Raw genomic sequence first — 21,353 nt, 5'->3', positions numbered from 1 at the left:
CATTTTATAAGGAAACCCTAAATCCAACCTCCAACCTACTGCACAGAGTTAACTCTTCTTCACACAGAAGTGGTTTTTTGTTTTGTTTTGTTTTGTTTTGTTTTGTTTTCCCTTTTCAGGTGCTTTAATTGCAAATTCAAAGCCACTGAGAGGTGAAGAACATTCATAATGATGGGGTTAAATGTGAAAAAATCTCACGACTGATGCAATTTTGCCCCTTTTTGCTGTCTCCCCTGGCAGTTAAGAGCACAGCAAGCGGGGGTGTCCGGGGTGTGTACCGCAGTGAGACAGTCCTTTGGGTGGCTGTGAGACGTATCGCGTGCTATTGCTCCATCCTACCACAGGTGGGAAGTACTTGGGACCCACTCTGACACTGAGGTTATCCACATCCAGAGACAGCCCCTGTCTGTGTAGACCCCCGAATTAACACCACGGCCTGTGTTGCGCTGCCTCATCTTCTGTGGAGGGTTTGAGCTGCTCTTCACCACCAGCACAGACAGACCTTGAAAGCAGTGAGCATCTTCTCATGTCTCCTCCAGGTGGAAAGTTAAAAACATGCTTAGCTTTAAGTGACTGAGTACCTTGAGGGATGCTGTGGCAATGCACTGAATACTGAGATGGTGTTGACTGAATGATTTGGGTGTCTGGGGAAGATCTCAATTAGCCCTGAGGAAAGAAATGAAGTGCAATGTTTTAGACCATTTCAGGTGGTGAAGTTATTTCTTTGAGAGATATAAATTGTCCCAAATGGTTCATGCAAGCCAGAGGGAGACAGACACATCAGCAAGGTATGAAGGAGACACCACCTCTGGCAAGTCAAGATCAGCCACATCACACTCATTGCCTTTTTAATCTCCCTACAAGCTGAACGGGGCAAATATCAGAGCACGGAGGGGAGAAAGGCTGCTTGCTAAGCCATGGGAGTGGTATTCAGAGGTGCTGGACACTGTATCGAAGGCACCAAGATGCTGAGAAGGTCTTGTGTGATCAGTCATCTTGCTGATTTGATATGTTGGTTCACTTCACAGTGAAATCAAAATGGGGACACATCTGAAAAACTAGATAGTCTAATGAGTAAGACATTTGGTAAATAAGACCAATTAAAAATCAAAACCAGTACACATCTGAAAAGGCAGATAATATGGTGAGTAAGACATTTGGTAAATAAGAGCAAATAATGATGTTCTAAACCTCAACCTAACACACTCATGTCAACACTTACACTCTCATCCACAGCAGGTTTATACCATTTTTAAAATCAGCTTGGTGTTGCTGTTTACGAAAAGAATTTTGTTGCCTTCCAATCAGGTAATTAACTGCGCTTTTGGGGATGCAGGAGGATCAGGCAGGGGAAAGTAATGCCTGCCCCATTTTCTTTCCATTTAAAGTACATGAAAAAGAGATGGAAAAGCTTTTGTGCTCTTTTCTGTAAGGAGCGTTATTAAGACAAACTTTGTAACGAGGCAGAGGTCAGAGCTGGGTGACAAAATATTTAAAATAGATGTATACATGAGGCCCCCGAGATCTATAGAAAATGTGGAAGCATGTCTTGTGTAACGTATCGTCTGCCCTTCTGATGCAGAGAATTTCCCAATAGGTTCAAATTCCTCCAAGGACAAGTCCTTGGCTCTGAGACAAATGGGTCCATCTCAGGAGACAGTCACAGAGCCATGTGTATCCCTTTGCTTTCATGGAGTCAGCATTTTAAGTCTGGGTGGTCCTTAGGTCTGGCATGCTGCACATCCCAAAACAAATTTCTTTATCCATTTAAAATCTGTGTAAAGTTCAATATTTTGTGCTCTTAAAGTGCCCTACCCATTCTTCATTGAAAGACTTCAAGAGCTGGAGAATTCATTGTTTTATTGGATGTTTTCTACTAAAATTAATCACATTCAGTACTATAGATGTGTACCTGATTTCTAGTACTTCTCTGGCTGTTTTCAAGGCATTGCTTCTTGATATGTGTTTCTCTAGGAGTCGAAAGGAATGATTGTATCTGTTTTTCTCCTATAGATTAAAGTACCACCTAAAATCCCCTGTCTGGACAAATGCAATAGACAACAATTAGCCCAGTCAGAATTGCTGCCTGACATTTTTTGCATTGCAATGCAAACTAATCTCTGCAGAGTTCAGTGCACAATTCACATGATACTTGATGCATTTTTTTTTTTTTCTGATGGGGGAATGGCTGAAAATTCACTGATTTTTCTCAGATTAACTTGTTCTTCAAACTCCTTTTGGAGCATTCTTGGAGGGCTTTTTGTTTGTTTGTTTGTTTAAGGCACAACTTGCTGCTAGGAAGTGAACCTTTCAGCTCAGCGGTGGCTGATGACAGATGTCACCCAGCAGTGCTTCTCTGCCAGCAGTGGCTGAGTGTGACTCCCAAGGCCAAGTTTCTAGTTTCAGCATTTGAAGAAAGGAAACGTGCATTTGCTCGCTGCAGCGTTTCATGAGGCAGTACAGAAAATTTGTGTTCAACTGGTTCTCGTTTGAGGAAAATGCAAAATTGGGCTGCTCCTTGGCAGTAGAAATGACAGTGGAATAACTAGTAGAGTAATTCATTCAGAAATAGAAACAAAAAGCAAGTACTCCACAGCTTATATTTTATTTTCTGAAATACTGTATGTGTTGGTATGACAGCAAGCTTGTATATAGATAGTGTTTAATTTTAGTGTCATTTTCTTAATGAATACATTTTGGGGTTATTTTCATAAAGGCACACATTGGAGATGTTATGGCACATGGGAGTGTCTTGCAAGACATAGGACTATATGATTGGAAGAGTCTTATGAATCCAGTTCCCTGACATTTTCAGGAATCATAATAACTGTAACGTTTTGCTGTATAGGCAGACCTTTTCCTACACTTATTTACTTGTTGGGTCACAGCTCTTCATCTTCCAGGAGATAGTTTCCCCCCTAGATGACCTCTTTGTCTGGCAAGTAAACACCTAGGAAATTACCCATATCAGCGAATCCAGCTATAGGTTTTGATAAGAGAAATATCTACTGCAAACTCAGCACTTTGGTAGTGATTAGGGATGGATTTATTTCATTTTCAGGGTGGTTTACTTTGGTCTGCCACCCTGCAGTTCTTTTAGAAGGTACTGTCTGTTTTGCTGTGTTTTGCAGAGTACATCATGAAAAGTACCTGTTTATTTAATTCATCTTATAACCCCATATGGATGCTTTTACTTTTGACTGCGGACTTCAGACATTTTAAAGCCAGAGGGAAGTGTTTGGTGATTCCTCTATGATAGGACATAGCGCTTCACCCTAGGATTCTTGCCTCAAAACCATAAGTGTTGGTGGACCTGAGAATATCTTAAAGAAAACTGTCCATAATTCCCCAAATATCCATAATTCTCTATTTAATACAAAATTCTTTATATGTGCAAACTGAGCGCATGAGTGTTACTTGTCACACCAGGCAGAACTCACCTCACCTAATTGCAGACACCTACAGTGTGCACATTGCTATCTGAGCCAGTTATTCTGGACTCCTTTTAGAGACACGGGAGATAAAAAAATACTTGGAGAATACAATTCATCTGGTACTGTGTGCTGAGCGAAATTGTGTCTTTAGGAGGACTAGTTCTGATGGAGGTACCTGCCTAATGGATATGTGCCCTGAAAGAGATGAATCCCCTCTAACCAAAGTATCGCTTGCCATTTCCTATTAGACACGTGAACTGCAAGGCTTGAAGTAAATCGCAGAAATACTGGAGTAACCAGGAGAATTTCAAATACGCTTTCTGGTGGTGCAGTGACAACACCCACAGGTTTGCAAAACTAGAACAAAGAAACAATCCTAACATGTAAATGAGAAGTGAAAAAAAAAAAAAGGATTTATTTTAACACTCAATGGAGAAACACGATTGCAACTGCAAGCATACACAGAGAGAAAATGCTCATAAATGAACGAATAGAGAAGCTACTGCCCTGGTTCAGGGGAAGGACATGCCCTGTACACAAATATACATTCAGTCTCAATGAATTAATTGAACAAAGAATTAAACTCATCATCAGTAATGCAAGGAAGGAAGGAAGATTGTGTGATAATGAAAGATATGACCTGATGTAGTTATCTTTGCTCCTATCATAAGCAGTTAAAAAAAAAAAAAAAAAAAAAAAAAGAGAGAGAGAATTTAAATCTCATCAATAAGAACGGAGTTGCACACCTGGGGTCTAAACATCTGGGAAGTGCTGTATTAGTGAAACCATCTCCAAGCTTACAGGGTGGATGAAAACTGAAAGCACCAGCCACCTGCAATTTTAAATCGCTAATTTGGAAAGATGTCTCTGTGTCATCCAATTTCAAAAGCACTGTACAAGCTGCATAGTCATTGCTATTACTGTGATCCTAACATATTCGTGTCTCGGTGTACAGGGATTTAGATGCACACAGTGACTCTCTGTCTTAAGATGAGACTCTACACCCCTCAGAACGCTTTTAATTCCTAACCACTAGGGGTTATATTCCCCTCTTGATGTGCTAGGATTTATATCCATAACTCCTGGTAATACTCATGGGAATTGCATGCATGAATCACCATTGAACAAGATGAATCCTCACTACGTTTAGTTTCTGGAGTTTTCTCATGTTTCTCATCCATCACATTTCTTGCATTTATTAGCAGACCCACAGTCTGTTGATGAGAACTATTAAGTACCTATATACTCCCAGGTGACATTCTATTATTCTTAAGGTAGGAAATGTTTTTGAAGCAGGCTGTATTTTGTGGACATTAATAATGACAGGAAAAGGAGCACCTGAGTAGGGAGACACTTCCAAATAATCTGTAAAATTACATTCTGGTCACCACCTGGACTTGCAGCTCCAGCTGAAAGCAGAGCTAAAGCCTGGTGGGTGATTTTTCCACCGAGAAACCATGGTCAGAATGTGTGTGCAAAATGGCTGTCGAGGGCTGAAGAAACCGGGCTGCATGCAGAATTGTTGTAATAACCTTAATTCAAACTGCACTTACGCAAAGCCACTCTTTATATCTGTGGTTTTCTGAAATGAGATGGCCAGGCTCTGCTTGTACTCACCAGTCATGAGCTCTTCTCTACTCCCAGGGAGCTGTGCAGTTGCATCTGAGGTGTTCTGGGTGATCTGAAAAATACCCCCCTCCTTCCCATCCCCTAGAGTCGTGTTAATCCAGTCCATGCCATTTCTGTCCAGCAGACATGAAGGGAACCTCCCGCCCCATAGTATATCAGTTCCAGCTTATTGCCTCCTGTTGGCTGAGCTCCCACTCCTGAGCAAGCTCTGTGAAGTTAGCCAAACACCAACTAACAACCTCATCAAACTGTTTTGATGCTGGAGGCCATGCGGGTCTGCCTTCTCATGGCAAACAGGTGTCAGGATTGCAGGGTGAAAAGCTAAAATGAACTAAATAAAGCTGCGCCTCCAAGTCCTTTGTTCGTGGAGCCTCAGAAAGATCAGCTCCTCTCTGGCCATTTTTAACACCTCTGTGAAACCCAAAGATAAACTGATTAGGCAACATTGCTTTGAGTGCCAGCGGCACACAGATAACACACAGCTTTTCCCATTTGCCAGCGTGCAGAGCTACATCCTTCACATCAGGACAGTCTTATGAAGGAAGAAGAGCTCATTGAAGCTGAATCTTAGTGAGGCAGAGGTAATGCTGTTGCTCAGAGGAAAGGATTTCAAAAGAGTAGGCAGCTGTAGCACTGTCTTTTTTTTTTGTTGAAGGCGTCCATTCAGCTCAGCCTTCCCTGACACTAATCTCTTCCATAGCAGTGTGCACAAGTAATATCCTCTGCTGTTTCCTTCCAGCTCTGAGACCCTGTTCTATCTCCTCTAGTGGTGACCGCACCTTGTTCCTGCAGGATTTTGCCACTTCGGTGGAAAAGTACAGCATTGTGAGAGATCTATGCGTGAAACCATCAGCATTTGAATGCTCCAGCTAGTAAGATGTGCAGTCGGGTATCTCCTTAATGATACCAGCTACTTGACCACCTTATACCTCTGTCCTTCAAGTGGTTTCTAGGAGAATTTCAAATCCAATGCATAGTCTATTCCTTACTGACAGTTCAACAAGCCCTGGGAAAAGGATGCTGGAAAAATATTCAAGGCTCCATGAGGGCCAGCCTCAAGAAATTTGCTCTGTTCTACAGTGGAGCCTAGTATAATAGGGTGAAGAGTCCCTGGGTGAGAGATACAAATTCCCTGGAAGCCAGTACAAGTGCAAAGTTGAGCCCCTGAAAAAGAAATGACCACCACAAACCTCACTTCCATCTACTCCAAGGGCATTCTTTGATCTCACCATTTGTATCTGAGTCACAAAAAGTATGAATTCCCTTTCCAAAGAAAGCCCAGCCAGTGCAGCAAACTCCAGTGAAAGGAAAAGGAGCAAAGAGCAAATAAGTTTGCTCAGTGATGGGCACAGTGTAAGAATCAATATAAGGTAAGAGTAGCATAAGAATGAAAATTGAATTTTTTTGCTTAGGGTCTCAGAACAAATGTTGGTTCTTAAGGTAAATATATACACTTTACTCCTTCCTTGGATACCATGCAGACATTCTTGGGTCAGGCTGCACATAAAGTAGCTGAGTTACACTAAATGTCAGGTTTATAACTCCAGTCATGCCAAAGGATAGGCCCCTACTCTAAGCAAGCTGTCCATCATCTTCCCACAGTCAGTGAATACTACAAAATACAAGGTATTTTGAAGTGTAAAATTGGGTAATGCACAGATGTGGTACAGAGGGACCTGTGTTCTGCAAATTCCCCTGGCCTCTAACTTGCAGCGCACCAACTTCTTTATAAAGACAAGTCAAGGTCCAGATCTGCACTTACAATTGCAAGCACTTGTTGGTGCCCACACCTGAAGTGAGTAACAATGATAGAATTTACCAAAGTGCTGGATATTTAGCAGCAATAGTCTTTCTCCATGTATCTGCTAGGAATCAATTTTAAATAGTTGCTCCTGGAGGCAAAGAAGCAAAAAACTTCAAAGAATCAAACTAACTGGCTTTGCTTTTGCTCTTTCAGTTGTCCTGTCCTCTCAGTCCTATTTTAAAAAGCAGTGAGTCCCCTCCATTCAAGGACAGGGCTGGATCATATGCAACAAAAATGCCTGCTACATTTCAGTACAGAGCTGAAACCCTCCTCTGTCCACACAGGATTTTCTGTGAGCAGTTTCCCCTTTAAAATTATCCAGCAAACCCACTTGCTAGTGACAAAGAATGACATGTAATTCTTACCTTAAGTTTACCTGCCGGATAGCAAAGTCATGCTGCATCTCTTTCACTCTGAGTGAAATTTCCTTGGAGTATCTGCAAGCAAGGAAATTTGCTTTCACATCAGATGAGGCTGCAAACAAAGGCAAAGTGCTGTGGCAAATGCCTCCAAAATCAGTGTTTGCCTCTCTTCCTGGCTCATTCATACTTATGAACTTCTGGATTAACTGACCTGTGTGTCAAGTCTGAAAAACAACAACAACAAAAAAATCAGATTATATTCTGTGAAATGGAGAATCAGCAATAGGTAATAGTTTAGAGGAATAACCAAAACGTGTCTAATTATTTGGGCTTAGGATTTAACTTACTGTTTTTTTTTTTTCTTCTTCTTTTCTTCCTCCAGCCCCTGCCTGATGCTTAGAGCACAAAACCCAGCAGGGAGAGAGGTAATGGAATTTGGAGGCAACTGGTGTTCAAAGACCTTGCTTGAAATGGGTCTATGCTAATGCTGAGGGTCTGTGCAAATTGGGTCAACGTCCCGCATATTCCTAAAGGAGCAGCTTCATCGGGACAGGCTACGTGGTACAGAGTTGTCTCTCTAAGTATTTCATAGGGCTGCACCTTTGAGCATTGTCCAAATCCTCAAAGAGATTTTGGCTGTCTCTGCCCTAGCCCTTGGCCAGAGCAGGGTGCATTCATCCCTGGAGCACCATACGGCGCGTGTGTGGTCTCTGAGCTGGGCACGGGAGGGCACGTTCATCACAGTGTAACTGAGTTTAATTGCCACCTCCTGACTCTTTTCATAAAAGGAATCTGTGCTTAAAGGCTCAGAGCCTTTTCCTTGAACTTTCTTACTCCAGATTGAGCTGACTTAACTCCCTTGTCCTTGACAGAATTACGATGGTGAATTATTGGTCAGATGCAGATTTGAATTTGGCAGTGAACCTCGGCATATCCCCTTCTTTGTCTTCTCTATTCATCTTCATGAAGTATTAAAAAGTGTTTTGTATGTCTGCACACATGACTCATATGAAATATTTGCTCAAGGAACATTAAAGGATTTGTTAAAAATTTAAAAATTAGTTTTGCGCTAAATTGGACTAATGCTCTTTCTTTTATCTGAGGCAGGAAAAAAGTGGTTTTTTGGAAATGGAACTTAGGCATAGCAGTGAGGTTAAGTGAGTAGCAGTGAGGAGCTATAATTCAAACTCACAGGTCTTTCTGTTGAAAATGTGGGCACAGGCATCCTGTTATCACATAATTCTGAAACAGAATACAGACATTTTTAAAGAAGACTTGGAGAAGAGGTTGTTGTATGTCCCTGGAGAAAACCAAAGCTTGACCACACTGGATCAGAAAGCTGGTACTGAACCGTTAAAGCAAGCTATAGGTGCAATGCTGAACTCTACCAGCTGCAGACCCAGTTTGAATAAACTGAGGCATTAAATGGCATCATATTCACAGAAAACAGTCAATACAGGTAACTATGGAAATAAGAGACAGGGGCAAGGGGAATGGGTGAGGCCCTTGTTTACATGCTGAGCAAGGCCCAAAGAAAACGGGCAATTTTTTTATGGAGTCACCATTTACTGGGTTGCATGCTCTTGGGTTAAGAAGGGCATTGTAATTTTTAAGTGTGGTCCAGACTGTTTGTCCCATCCTGGAAGGAGACAGTAGTGGAAAAGCCAAACCTGAATATCTTTTGCCAAAATCTCTTTTCCAAAATTAAAAGTTACCAAGTTTTGGGTTAGAAAAAACAAGTGTTTTTTTTTTTTATTTTTTTATTTTTTTATTTTATTATTTTATTTTTATTTTTTTTTCTGTGAAAATGGTTTGTGTGCCCTGAAGTGTGTCCTTTTTCCCAGCTGGTCAGCTGGTTTTGTGTCCTTACCTAGAGACATTGCCTCTTTCACTTTTTTGGATGACTATAATTGTGTCATTGTAAAACATAAGTAGCATTTTCACTTTTTGTGGTAATGAGGTCCCACCATATTCTTCTCTCCATGTAAATTCACCGAGATAAATTGGCCTCCAAAGAGCAACTCACAGAGGTACCCATTCACCCTTCTGTCTCCCAACAGTTTCTCCCCACGGTGCAGAATAAGATGCTGGTGTTGCTTCTTGAGGGATAAATGTGGATATTCCAGGTGAAATGGAAAAACAGCACTGACAGCCTTGCAAAAACAGATGCACACTTCCAGTGGGAAACCCATCGTGTGTGTTGACAGCGTGCTACACATTTGCAGGTTGGTGAGCAGTTTCTGAGCAAAGTGGTTTCTGATTAATGCCTATGAACCCAGTGCTGATTCCACCTAAATACTGTAAATGAACTTCAGGGAAAACTGTGCTTTTCTTTTTGATCAGCTGCATCTCTGGCAGTATAATGAGCACAATTACCCTTGCTTGGCTATGTAACATTATTCCGTTTTGCCAGTTAATTGCTGACAATGTTTTCAAGCTGATTAAAACCAGACAATTCATTCACATATGTTTAATCAAAAATTTCTGATAAAATTTAGAAGAATATCTTAGGTCTTTCTTATCATTTGTCTAGTTCTCTTCATGTTTTTACAATCAGCAGACATCAAAATCCAAGAAAGCCTATTTAGAGGCCCAAAGTTTTCATGCTTTGGTACATGAATGATCACCCTGTACTCGTGCTATCAAATAATCTTGTTTGCTATCTGAAGCCCAAATATGCAAAATTCTACAAACTTAAGGATACCTTTAGAAACTGATTCTTAATTGAGATATCAAGAAATGGTCAATCCAAGTTACAGTTGTAGTTGTAGCAGCAGTAGGAGAAATATTACATAATTACTGCAATTTATTTGTGGATTACACTGCTTATAAAATAATTAATATATATATATATATTTAATCTTAAAGCATTAACAACCCAAGCAGAAGTTTAGAGCCACCAAACAGATGAACAGAATAAGATACTGACAATACAAATTAATGTGAGAGACAAATTAATTAAGGTGAGAGGCAATGGTCTTATAAAACCTAAAGCCAACTTCTGCCAGCAACTCCCAGCCATTGACTGTGTAGTGGACATGGGAACATCTCAGCCATGTTCTTTCTTGACATGAGAATGACCAGGAAGCATCTTCACAGTGGTTTTTGGGATGAGTATCTCTGTCCGTGCTCACTCCCTCTATGCAGTCTCTTCCTCTACCCACTTGTCACCCTTATGGTGAAGGAGCAGCGAAGTATTCCTGACTGCCTGGGGTCTGTTGACTGTATCATGGACTTCCAAGTTTTCACAAGACATGCTGTAATTATTTAATTGACTTGAACCTTCCTGATGCTCAAGAAAACTCTGAGATGCTGCGTGTTCCCAAATCCTGTTGAATTTGGTGGAAGGTAGAGGCATTCATCTATCAGCAGCACAGAGCCTGCAAGCATGGACTTTCTACCAATAATCATGAAACTGAAGACAGCCTCAATCGCTAGTGTAAGGGGGAGCTAAGCACAGTTTCCCCAAATCTCTTGGGATCCAAGCATTTATCTCTCTGCTTAATTGAATGAATGGGAAATTAGATAAAACTTTGCAGAGTAAATCTTTTAGCAAATGTGATACCCAAGTAAAAATTTTTCAGTGGACTCTACATTTTCACAGCTGCTCCTTTGTTTTGTGGAAGTGTATTTTGAATGTAAGTCCTGCTTACACTGCATCCCTATTAATTCTATTGTACATATTAAATGTCCTCTTTGTAGTGTGTAGAACCAGAAGGGAGACTAAAAACAAATAGCATGTGTTTAAAATGTTTTATGGAAGGTGGCACCAGTATTTTCTGAAAGCTTCCATGAGTCCAAGCCACTGCTCTCTGATAACAGTGTTATTGTCCAAGGCCAAAACTGGAACCTAAAATTAAGCAGGAAATAATGGAAGAGGAGAGAGAACATGCTACTTAGTCCTGTGAGAGATAAATAATAAAATAAAATAAAATAAAATAAAATAAAATAAAATAAAATAAAATAAAATAAAATAAAATAAAATAAAATAAAATAAAATAAAATAAAATAAAGTAGAGACAAGACAGAAATAAAAGTGTTGCTTGCTTCTCTACCAGCCTACTTACATCTGCGACAATTTGAATCCCTTTTTGTCTCAGTAGCTGAGAAGTAAAAGTTATTTTCTTTTTATTTCAGCAAAACCTGTAAGTCACCAGAAGTGACATCAGGGTCATTATTTCATCACTCACAGCACGATGATATGCCTCACATACGTGGCGTGAGGCACTGAGATATCTCTTTCCTACCATTTTGTAACATGGGACAGTGTTTTGGGAAATTGTTTGCAAGTAGTTTTAGATCTGTCTTTTACTTGGTGGACATGGGGAATAGGACCTTTGCAGGAACCTGTCCATAGCAGCTGCCCTGAGGACTTCTATCTCAAAAGTTTTTCCACGTCTAAGCAACTAGACATGCTCCCACCCCATGAGAAATCCACGCTGGGGGGGGATGCTCAGGTGCTGCCCTGTGGTGGGACTGCTGGTGAGGAGCCCATCACCTGCCCCAAGATTATTTTCAGTCCCCTCTCATGACAGGACGTACATTTGCACTTCCCATCTTGCCTCAGAGTGGGGACCATGGTATGTGGACTTCAAGGTACTGCAGGAGTGGCACGGACCAGACTCACCAGCAGTCCCCAGCACAGAAGGATGGTGGATCTGACCATCCTAGAGAGATGTAGGGGATCCAGAACCTGTGGAAGAAGCATGGCCGAGGGCTAGAAGAATGGGCATGGAGTTCTCCATGTTTTAGTCATTCCTGTCTGTCCTAAGGGATCGTGAGCAGCTGGCAAAATTTGGGGCATCTGTTAGAATATTTAATTCTGTATTAGAAAGGCTGACTAATAGCAATTTGGAAAAAAATAGCCTATTTTGAGTCGCGCTGTGTTTCCTTTGGTTGCAGCTGTGTCTCTAGGTCTTTGCTTACCAAAACAAACGGTAGCATAAGGCCATCGTGGCTGTTACGGCAGGGAAATACTGAGCAACAGGGACAGACCCAGCGAGGAAGAGGACGGAGTTAGCGAAGGCAACTGGGCTGAGGAGGAGAAGAGGCACTTTGCCAGTCAGGGGAGATGCAGAACTTACCACCTGCTACCACAGAAGTAATTAAATTGCACTCCAGAAATGGATAGTCCATCTCCAAGTGAGGCAAAACTGATCTCGTACAGATCTATTCCAACCTGGAGAGTTATTACATCTCTCTATTTCTAATTACGCTGTTACCCAGTGTGATGCCAACTCCAAAGGCAGAACCTGTGTCACTAAAGAACCTTTTCTTTCTGGAAACAATGATTAGCGGTGGCAATTATTTCTTATGAGACATTTTGGAAGTATTTCTGTTTTATATCTGAAGCTTCTGTCTTTTTTCTTGACAAAAAATAAAAAATAAAAGGAATGGAAAAACTTTGAAACTAAGGATGTGATTATGATGAGATAACCCTTAATAAAACTACTACCAAAAAATGACATTTTTGAAAGAAAGAAGATGGTTTTGAGGGGCCACACACAGCTGTCCAGGACTATGGATCCCTCTGGAGGAGCTGCCTAAAGGAGATGGCACTTTCAGCAAGATGCAATATGAATGTATGTTCCTGTAGAACTGATTCTGGGCATGCCTCTAAATATCAAATTTATTCTTTTCCTTTCAGATGCCACCAGTCTCTCGAAAAGAAGGGACAGGTGAGTTAATACCATTTTATGTCTCACCTCACCTATCCACCAGTGTTCACCCACATCCCAGCCTGCCCCATTTGTGCTGCTCAGCTCCCAGCATGATGCTTGCAGGAAATGTTGCCCGATTTCTTTTTTCTCGTAGGCAAAGCTGACACTGCGTGAGTTCTGATTCGGCAGTGGGGAACGTTTGCCTAAAATGACACACGTGCTGCCGTATTCTCATCTTCCTCCTCTCCAAATCTTATCTGTATGTGATTTTAGTGGAGCAAAACATCGCTGCATTGTCCCTGGAGTGGGCAAACTGTGCCCTAATGTGTGTTTTCATTTGTGCCCCAGTAAGATGGGAGACCTTCATGAACAAGCAGAAACCTTCTGAGGCTGGAGCTGCACCGATTCAGTGTGTGACATGGCATGCTTGGGATATCTGTCACCACCAGGCCAGACTTTCAGATGTGTTTAAGGTGGCTGCTTCTGCTGGTGAAACTTCTATAGTTCATCTGCCTTGCCCATGCAGTGCCCCGTGTCTGAGGGGAGGAGAAGAGCGAAGTGTGGGTGCTCTTGGGGTGCCTGTTTTGGTCTGAGGGCACATCAGGGACAGGATGCTCTGCATGTCAGGGCAAGGACTCTGTGTCCTGGTTTTAATGTAAGTCAAATGCCAGCAGGATGGACCCCAAATCCCTTATTTTAAACTTCACATTTAAAGCAGACCATCCCAGACATGTTACTACCAAAGTGTCTGTTTATTTTACAGAAAGATGCTGCTTGGCCCCTGGTTTACACCAAGGGAGCAGGCTGGGACCAGGATGAGGAGATGTGGAGTGAGCCCCTCCACCATGTCCCTTCAGAAGGACCTGGGCAGGCATCTCTGGACCATGGTCTCCAACCAGAACACCTCTGCAACGTGTTCTGAGCCCCAGGGAGGAAAGGCAGCCATGGAAGGGATGCTGATGCCTTCACCACCCCTCTCTGAGCTCCAGCTCTCCATCACAACCCTCTGCTCCTTGGCTGGTCCCCAGCTCTGCCAGGCAGTGAGTAAACTCTCCATTTTCCCTTTTGGATATCTCCTACCCCACTCTCCCCTCACACAGGAGCACCGTGCCATGGCCCCAGGTCCCATCACCAGCCTGATGGCCAGCTGGAAGGTCCTGGCCATGGGGGCACTGGGAGGGACAGGGCTGCCACAGCTTTGGGATGCTGTCAGCAGCCCTTGGAGCCCAGCTCCTTCCTCCTCCTGCTATCCCCATCAGCAATTTCAGGGCAGTGTTATGCCCAGCATTGGGCAGTGACGAGGTGTTTTTGCAAACTGCTTAGCGTGGCGATTTCTTGCTCCCTGCCTTGCCACCAAGGGCAGATTTCTGCCTGGCATTGTTCTGCTCTCTAAGCTTGGTCATGTGCTCTTTGGCATCCAGATTCAGAGTCGCAATCATCCAGTGCTTTGATATTTATTCTGTGTCATTCGATCAGTTTAGGGGGTGGGGGGGGGGGCAGCCCTTTCCTCCCCCTTTTCTGCTCGGCAGTGTGGTGGCAAATAGGCTGGATACAAGGAGCCAATCACAAAATTGCTGCCGGGAGGAAAGGAGGAAAAAAAAAAATCAGACAACATATATGGCTATATTTTATTGAATGAACAGAGTGTTCAGCTGTGGACACATCCCTCTGATGACAAAGCCATGGAAACACTCACCTGCCACCCCTGCTCATCGCAGTGTCCCCTTGGATGCCACCCCAGCACGGTCCCCACCGGGGCATGTGGTCAACCCCAGCCCTCGGCCAAAAACTTTTGCTGTCGTATCACAGGACACGGTAATCTCCCGCATCCCGTGTCTGTAACCCAGAAGCCACCTCCCCCTAATATTTTTACGTATTCCTGAAATTCGTTTGCAAGGGGGCAGGAGAGGAGATAACAGCGATGAGTTGAGCCGAGTGGGAACTGCTGACTGACAAAGTGTGTAGTGCAGTACGGGTGCTTTCTGGCTCTCTAATTATCCTTTTCCTTCTTGACTCCAGTATCACATGTAGCCATGTGTAGAATCATAAAATAATTATGCAGTGTACAAGCTTTCTGGGAGCATGTACCACTGTTTTCCTAATTCTTTATCGCTCCCATTGATCGTGGCGTGTGTGCATTGATCCAAGTCGGCCATCTGGTTGGGGAAGATAAGCGTGCGAGTGTCTTTGCATTGCACTGTCACTCAGGGAGGGGGGTACATTTTGGCTGTAGGGAATTACAGGGGCAGGATTAGCCCTCTTCCTAGGAGTAAACTGAATTTTAAATGTAGTGTTGCAGCTGCATGGACCATGTTGCTAACTTCTGTTTTTGCCCATAGACTGGGTAGATTTTTATTATTATTATTATTTCCTTCTCTTTCCTGCTCAGACTATATTTGGAGATAGATATATGGCTTGCATTAAATGGAGGGGAGAAAAGGGAAAAGGAGGAATGTCCTTCTCTGCACATATTAGACTTGTGAGTGGCTGCTGTGTTACAGGATTTTGAAATGGCAAAACCAGCTTTTAAATGCAGGCGAGAACCCACTGGATTGAATGCATTTCACAATAAGAATCATTGGTCCAAAAAAGAAAAAAAAAAAAAAAGATGAAGTTATCAGCCTATGACAGGAAATTAGAGAGTGGATATTAATCGGCTCTCTTAACTTCTACTAATCAAGACAAATAACCCTAATCACACATTATCGGGATGCGTATGTATCAGCAACAAAACAATGGAGATTTTTTTTTTTTTTTTTTGCTTCATTTATTTTTTTCTTGCCTGCCAGCTTCCCCCCTAACAATGGCCGTATCCTGCAATCACTTCAACTTAGCTGCGATATTTTATCGAAATGGCCGTTGTGTGTGCGTGTGTGCCTGCTCACACCCCTGGTCGTCCTTTTGTAAACTGTGGTCGTGGCCATTGTTGTCTCATATTCTGCAAATGTATGGAAGGTGCCTCAAAAGCCTTTCCCCTAAAATTGAACAATTCTGTCAAAAAAGATTAGTTCTATTTTGTCTGCTGCTTGCTGACTATTCATGAATGTAAAGAGAGAGGGCTTGGGTGTCATACTAAGTTGCTAAGGTGGCTGGCTTTCGGCTATTGACTTGAGGATACCAAACCAGAGCCTACAAAAGAGCAGCCAGAAGGAGAGGAGAGAACTGGTCTGCCATGTGTTTCAGCTATACCTTCTTTAGCTGCCCATTTATTTCTTTTGTTGCCACAACTTTTATTGTCATACAGTTGAAAAAAATGTTAGACACAGGCTTCAGGCTGCACCAAGCAGAAAAAAGGATTAGCATATCACTAGGATCATCTTACACTGAACCAAATTCTTTTCAGGATGTATAATTAGTGAATACAGTCTCTCTCCCCCCGCCTTTTTTTTTTTTTTTTTTTTTTTTTTTGAGGGGGTGGGGGGAGCCTATGGATAGGGAAAATTAGCTCAGATCTCTGGGTAGGAAATGAGAAGAAAGGAAAAGAAAAAGTTCCCCAGTTTCAGGCAGGATTTTTTACAGGCTTTTTGCTGAAGCGAGACTCATGCATCACGTTTAAGAAGCATTTTGCACAAACATGTGGGAGTCGATGTTTAAGAAACATACTTGTTTTTGTACATGGGTGTGCACAGTCACCTTCCCAAGGGGACCATGAGCGGGGCAATTGTTCCTGGAGCTGGCCCCAAATGGGAGCAGCCGGAGGCGGGCAGGGGTTCTGTGCCCATGCTCTGTGACAAGGGCTCAGTATAAGACATGATGCCGAAGATGCATTACATTTTTCTCCCCGTGTGTGCTCACAGCTCCCTTCTGCCATCTGGGAACTGCGCTTCTCCATGCACTACAACAAAAAAATGCTGCTTCTCCTAATGCTTGGACTTGGACTGCTCATAAAGCAGGGGCTGCTACTGAGCTGTACCTTACAGTGGTATGTGCATTTTTAAAATAGGGAGCTGGATGGTGGAATTAATGGTTGTTTTTCCTGAAAGGGTGTAGGCCATTTTCAGTGTTGGCAGAAATAGGTGTGATCCATGCAGCAGGACCACGTGCTCCTTGTCTGCGCAGAAAGTGGATGCGCTCCCAGCTGCGCCTGATACTGATGGAAAAGGCATAGCTTTTGCCTGTTGTCTGTACAGTTCAACCCCCAGATGCTCGGCCCCTAAACTCATCAATTCACATCACATTTGCAGCACCGTGTGCTTGCAAAATGTGCCACTGGGTTGCACTGCCAGGGGTAGAAGCGTGGCTGTGCGTGAGGGTCAGGGTGAAGAGGTTGCGTTCAGCTCATATCAAAGCTCCAATGCAAGTCCCAGTCCACGCTGCCTCCAAAGCTCAGCTGCACCTTTGCACTGAGCAATTTGGGGGTGCAGGAGGAGGCCACCTGAGGATGTTGTTTCCTCCTCCAGCCAGAGCAAAATCTGAAAGCAGCGTTGCCCTGGGGAGGGAACAGAGCTTCTCTTTCAGCTACACCGGCTGGTAATTTCACTGCGTTTAATCACGCCGCACGTTTGACATCATTGCCTTTTCAAACTGTTCAAACCAATTGTTCCACCAAAGTAGCAATTGGACGTGAATATTCAGAAGCTGCTCTGGGGTGCTCGGTCATAATTGGTCACATCACTCACATGGTCTCCTTCTCATTCTGATTAGAAGAGGCTAGGAATTTGCTTCATGCGGATACTTAAACACCCACACATAAAAATCTCATTAAGCACCACTATTTTTTTTTTCCTGGGGGTTACTACAGCCACTTGAACATTTGCAGTTGGAGGGCACCAAAGGGGAACAAATGAAAGGAGAAGTCAATTAAAATGGTGAACACGGGGAAAATGGTTTCTTTCTTCACCCGGTTCAGTCCCTGCTGTTGGCCCCGCAGAAACGGAGGATCATGCACAGGTTTTGTGTCGGATGGGGGCAATGCAATGCACTGGAGCCAGGTGAAAGGGAACAGTTTTAGGCTATGACCCCAGCTGCAGCTGTACCGATGTTTCCAGGGGCCCAGAGGTCCTCCTAGGAGGTGGTCGTGGCAGCCCAGCTGGAGATGTGAAATTCAAGAGAATGAATGTTGAATACATGGTGAATACCAAGCATCCCTCAGTGGCTGTGCAACTCCAGCACCATGGAGCAAAGAAAAAGTGGTTAAGATCCAAGAAATATTTGGGAGAAATCATCAGTGGGTGGGTGTCATCATCTATCATTCATATAAAATCATCATCATTTTATGACTGGTGGGTAACATAAATAGTAGGCGTCCATTGCTCACCTCTGTGGACCTCCTCTTGACTTCAAAGGGAGGATTTTTGGTGAGGGATGTCTGCAGAGCAGACCGTCGTGTCAAGCAGCCATGTCAGGTGCTGTGGCTTATGATCTTAATTATGATCTGCTACATGTGAAATTAGGAACATGAGCAACTTGAAAGTAACCATTCATTTAGAGTACGAAATAAAAAGCCCAGTGTGATGTTCCTAGACCAGAAAACATTACGCCTCATGGCCACTTCTTTTAGGAAGTGGGAAATAACCCAAGATGGCCAGACGAATCCAAGAGTCTTGTTTTTTAAGACTGATGAAGGTTTCTGGGTAGCTCCTCCCTGAAAAGTCAGGAGTGGCTCTTCATACTGAACTCAGGTGCACTCCTTCCTGCTCCTTGCCTTCCAGCAAAACCTAGCTGAAGGAGAAAAAAAAAAAGAAAAAAAAAAAAAGAAAAAAAAAAAAGAAAAAAAAAGTAAAGAAAAATCAGATAAAAATAAGGACAGAAACAGCAGAAATATTGGGATGATTGTAATCTACCTCCTGTAATTTTGCAGCCCTGCTAAAAATGCAGTCAGCTGGCAAATGACCTAATTTACCAACACCCAGGCTTAGCTCCGTGGTAGCACCTAATAAAAGGCAGGCTGCAGCAGTCACCTTGGAGAGGCTTGGTTGAGGCTTGGAGCTGTGTGTCCCTAAGCATGCCTCTGAGCTGGAGCAGCCCGCGGGGCTGCCTCTCTGAAGCCTGTAGGATATATTTTCTGTAAATAAAATGCTGTTTAATAAGTATTCTCTGTGCATTTTGTTATTAGCTTGGTGCTATAGAGCCATGCAGACCCAACCTTGATTTATAAAGCTGTTAAAATGTTTGACCTTGTTTAAATAAAAGCCTCAAGGTTAATTACAACAAGCATTCTATAGACACCCTCCCTTTTTCAGTTGCCCTAATGATTTGTGGGAGGAAAGGGTAATAAATTCTCATCTTTTAAAAGTGACTGCAGTGCAAAATTGTGAGAGTTTGCTTTTCTGCCGTTTTCATGTTTTACTGCACTTTGATATGTGATATATTGAGCGATGAGCTGTCTCTTCCTAGGCAGAACTAGAAATGTGACATTTTTACCTAAAGTGTCACAAGAAGCAAGTGAGAATGGGGAAAAAAAATAAATTTGTTGGGAATAAAGAGTTGGATCTTTGCTCCTGGATATAGGATGTATTCATAATGAGGTAAACAAAGGGAATCTTGGTTTGTTTTTTCTTTTTTTTTTTTTTTTCCTTATTGCACTGAAAACAAATTTCACAAAATAAAAACCAATTTAAGTTTCTTTTAAAAGAACTGGGAAATATTGAGGAAAGTTAATTGAAGCACATTCAAATTACAATAAACACATACAGGCACAATTATCTTCTTTTGACTAGTGTGTGGCTTAGAGATGTTTTTATCTTTTGTTTATTGCACTATTAAAAATATGGAGAGGCACCAAGAAAGGGTAGATAGCCACCATATGGAATTACATATTTTCCCTATTTATATTTAAATAACTATCCATGAGAAATTATGCACAAATCATGCAATAATTCCCAACCAAAATGACTGTTTAGAAAATAAAAATTCTGAGGCACAATATTCTTTTCATATTAAATTGCCCATTTTCTGTACATCATATACTTTTGTACAATACCAAAAAAAAATGCTGCATTACAGCCCAATACAATTTGTTCTCAATGCTAATGAAGATGGATAGAGGACATTGTAATATACTGTAGTAATTCATAAGCAGTGTGGGAAAACAAGACAAACAGGCTCAGAAAGCTGGAGCATAATTTTTTGTTCCCATTTTCAGAGTGAATAGTGGTAATTTTAATAACCTGCTGGTTTGACAGATTTAATGATGTCGATTAACTTTTATTGCTTGATTCATGCCACGCTCACATTTGGGGTGAATATTTGCGCTTGCAAAGTTTGAGTGGCTGGTCTGAGGCAGCTAAAGAGAAGCTCCCAACACCCCGTGGAGAACTTGGCAAGCCTGAAAATCTTGTGCTTGGGATGCCACCCTCTCCCCAAAGAGGTGCATTTTGAGACCACACCTCCCTTTGCCACAGCATTGTCCCCCCTCATTTGGGAACCCAGGGATCAGCTGCCCACCAAAGGCTCCTGGACCTCACAGGAATATTAACTGAATATTCTGTTAATAGGCTGAACTATGACTTGATTTCTTCAGGTGCAAGTTCTGATGAACTGGGCCTAAGCTGTGAACACCCAGACCACTTTCAGTTGTGAAAAAGCCCCTCAGAAGGAAATATTTTATCAGGCTTCCCCAAGACCTGAAAATCAAAGGGAGGAAGGGGACAGGTAGCACCATGCCAGAGGACACTGGCAGCTGCTGTGCACCCTGAAAAAAGTAACTCAAAAGACCTGCAGGGTTTGCTCCTTCCCCATAGCCACCGCATGTGCCTGATGATGGCCACAAGCATGAACCTGATCTGGAGGACAGCAGTGGTCACAGTAAAAAATTCTTTTAATTTCAGAGGATTTTATGTTTTCTCCAAAAATTAATATAGTTTCAACTGTACATTAGGGCCCAAAGAGAACCTTGCATCAGAGCTGATTTACTGCAAGCATTGTATTTGTGTATATATGTACATACAGGTGTGTTTGTGTATTTTATTTTTTTTCCTGCTGTGATGCTGAGGAAGTGGTTTAATTTAGTGAAAACTCTTCCAAGAAATTTTTGGGCCTGTCAGGAATAGGCAAGAAAAGTCAAAGAGTTCAATGTGACTTTTATGCCTCATTTTCTTTTTAAAATTTGGTTAGATCTCCTCTTTGATGCTGTCTTGTAGATCAAAAGGCTCATCTGCTGGGAAAACTCTACTTGTTTTCCAAGGGGTGCTTCTGGCTGGTATTTGGGGAATCATAAGAAGTCTTTAGTACGTTAGCACTAAGGAAAAGAGTTGTCAATCCAGTAAAAAGAGGCTTTCATGGCTTGCTGCTGTCTTGCTCTTTTGGAAAAATACATCACTGTGCTCCGAGAAGTACTGCTGATAAAAACTTCTGCAACATGTTGAACATGTTAGTTTTCATCTTTTCCTTGTGCTTTGAGCTCTTGTCCATTTAATTCATGTTCTGCCTCTCCATCCATTCCCATGAGCTCAAATGTGAAGTCAGGCAGAAGCTGGGACCAACATTAAATGCTTGTATGAGGTGCTGCAAGGAGGTCCTCCCT

At 42.4% G+C, this 21,353-nt stretch overlaps 1 long non-coding RNA gene across 1 annotated transcript; it reads right to left on the bottom strand.

Annotated features, from left to right (window-relative positions):
- Positions 1-17,222: 17,222 nt before the first annotated feature.
- On the bottom strand, positions 17,223-19,165 carry LOC137858136 (uncharacterized). The gene is made up of 2 exons (XR_011097512.1): positions 18,790-19,165; positions 17,223-18,550 (listed from the first exon to the last, which is right to left on the bottom strand). It is a non-coding gene; the product is annotated as an uncharacterized lncRNA (long non-coding RNA).
- Between the last annotated feature and the right edge of the window lie 2,188 nt (positions 19,166-21,353).

Source organism: Anas acuta, chromosome 5, assembly GCF_963932015.1.
Source record: "Anas acuta chromosome 5, bAnaAcu1.1, whole genome shotgun sequence".
NCBI classification, from domain to species: Eukaryota; Metazoa; Chordata; class Aves; order Anseriformes; family Anatidae; genus Anas; species Anas acuta.
The sequence above is the reverse complement of the archived record's forward strand: the minus strand, read 5'-3'. Positions and strand labels throughout refer to the sequence as shown.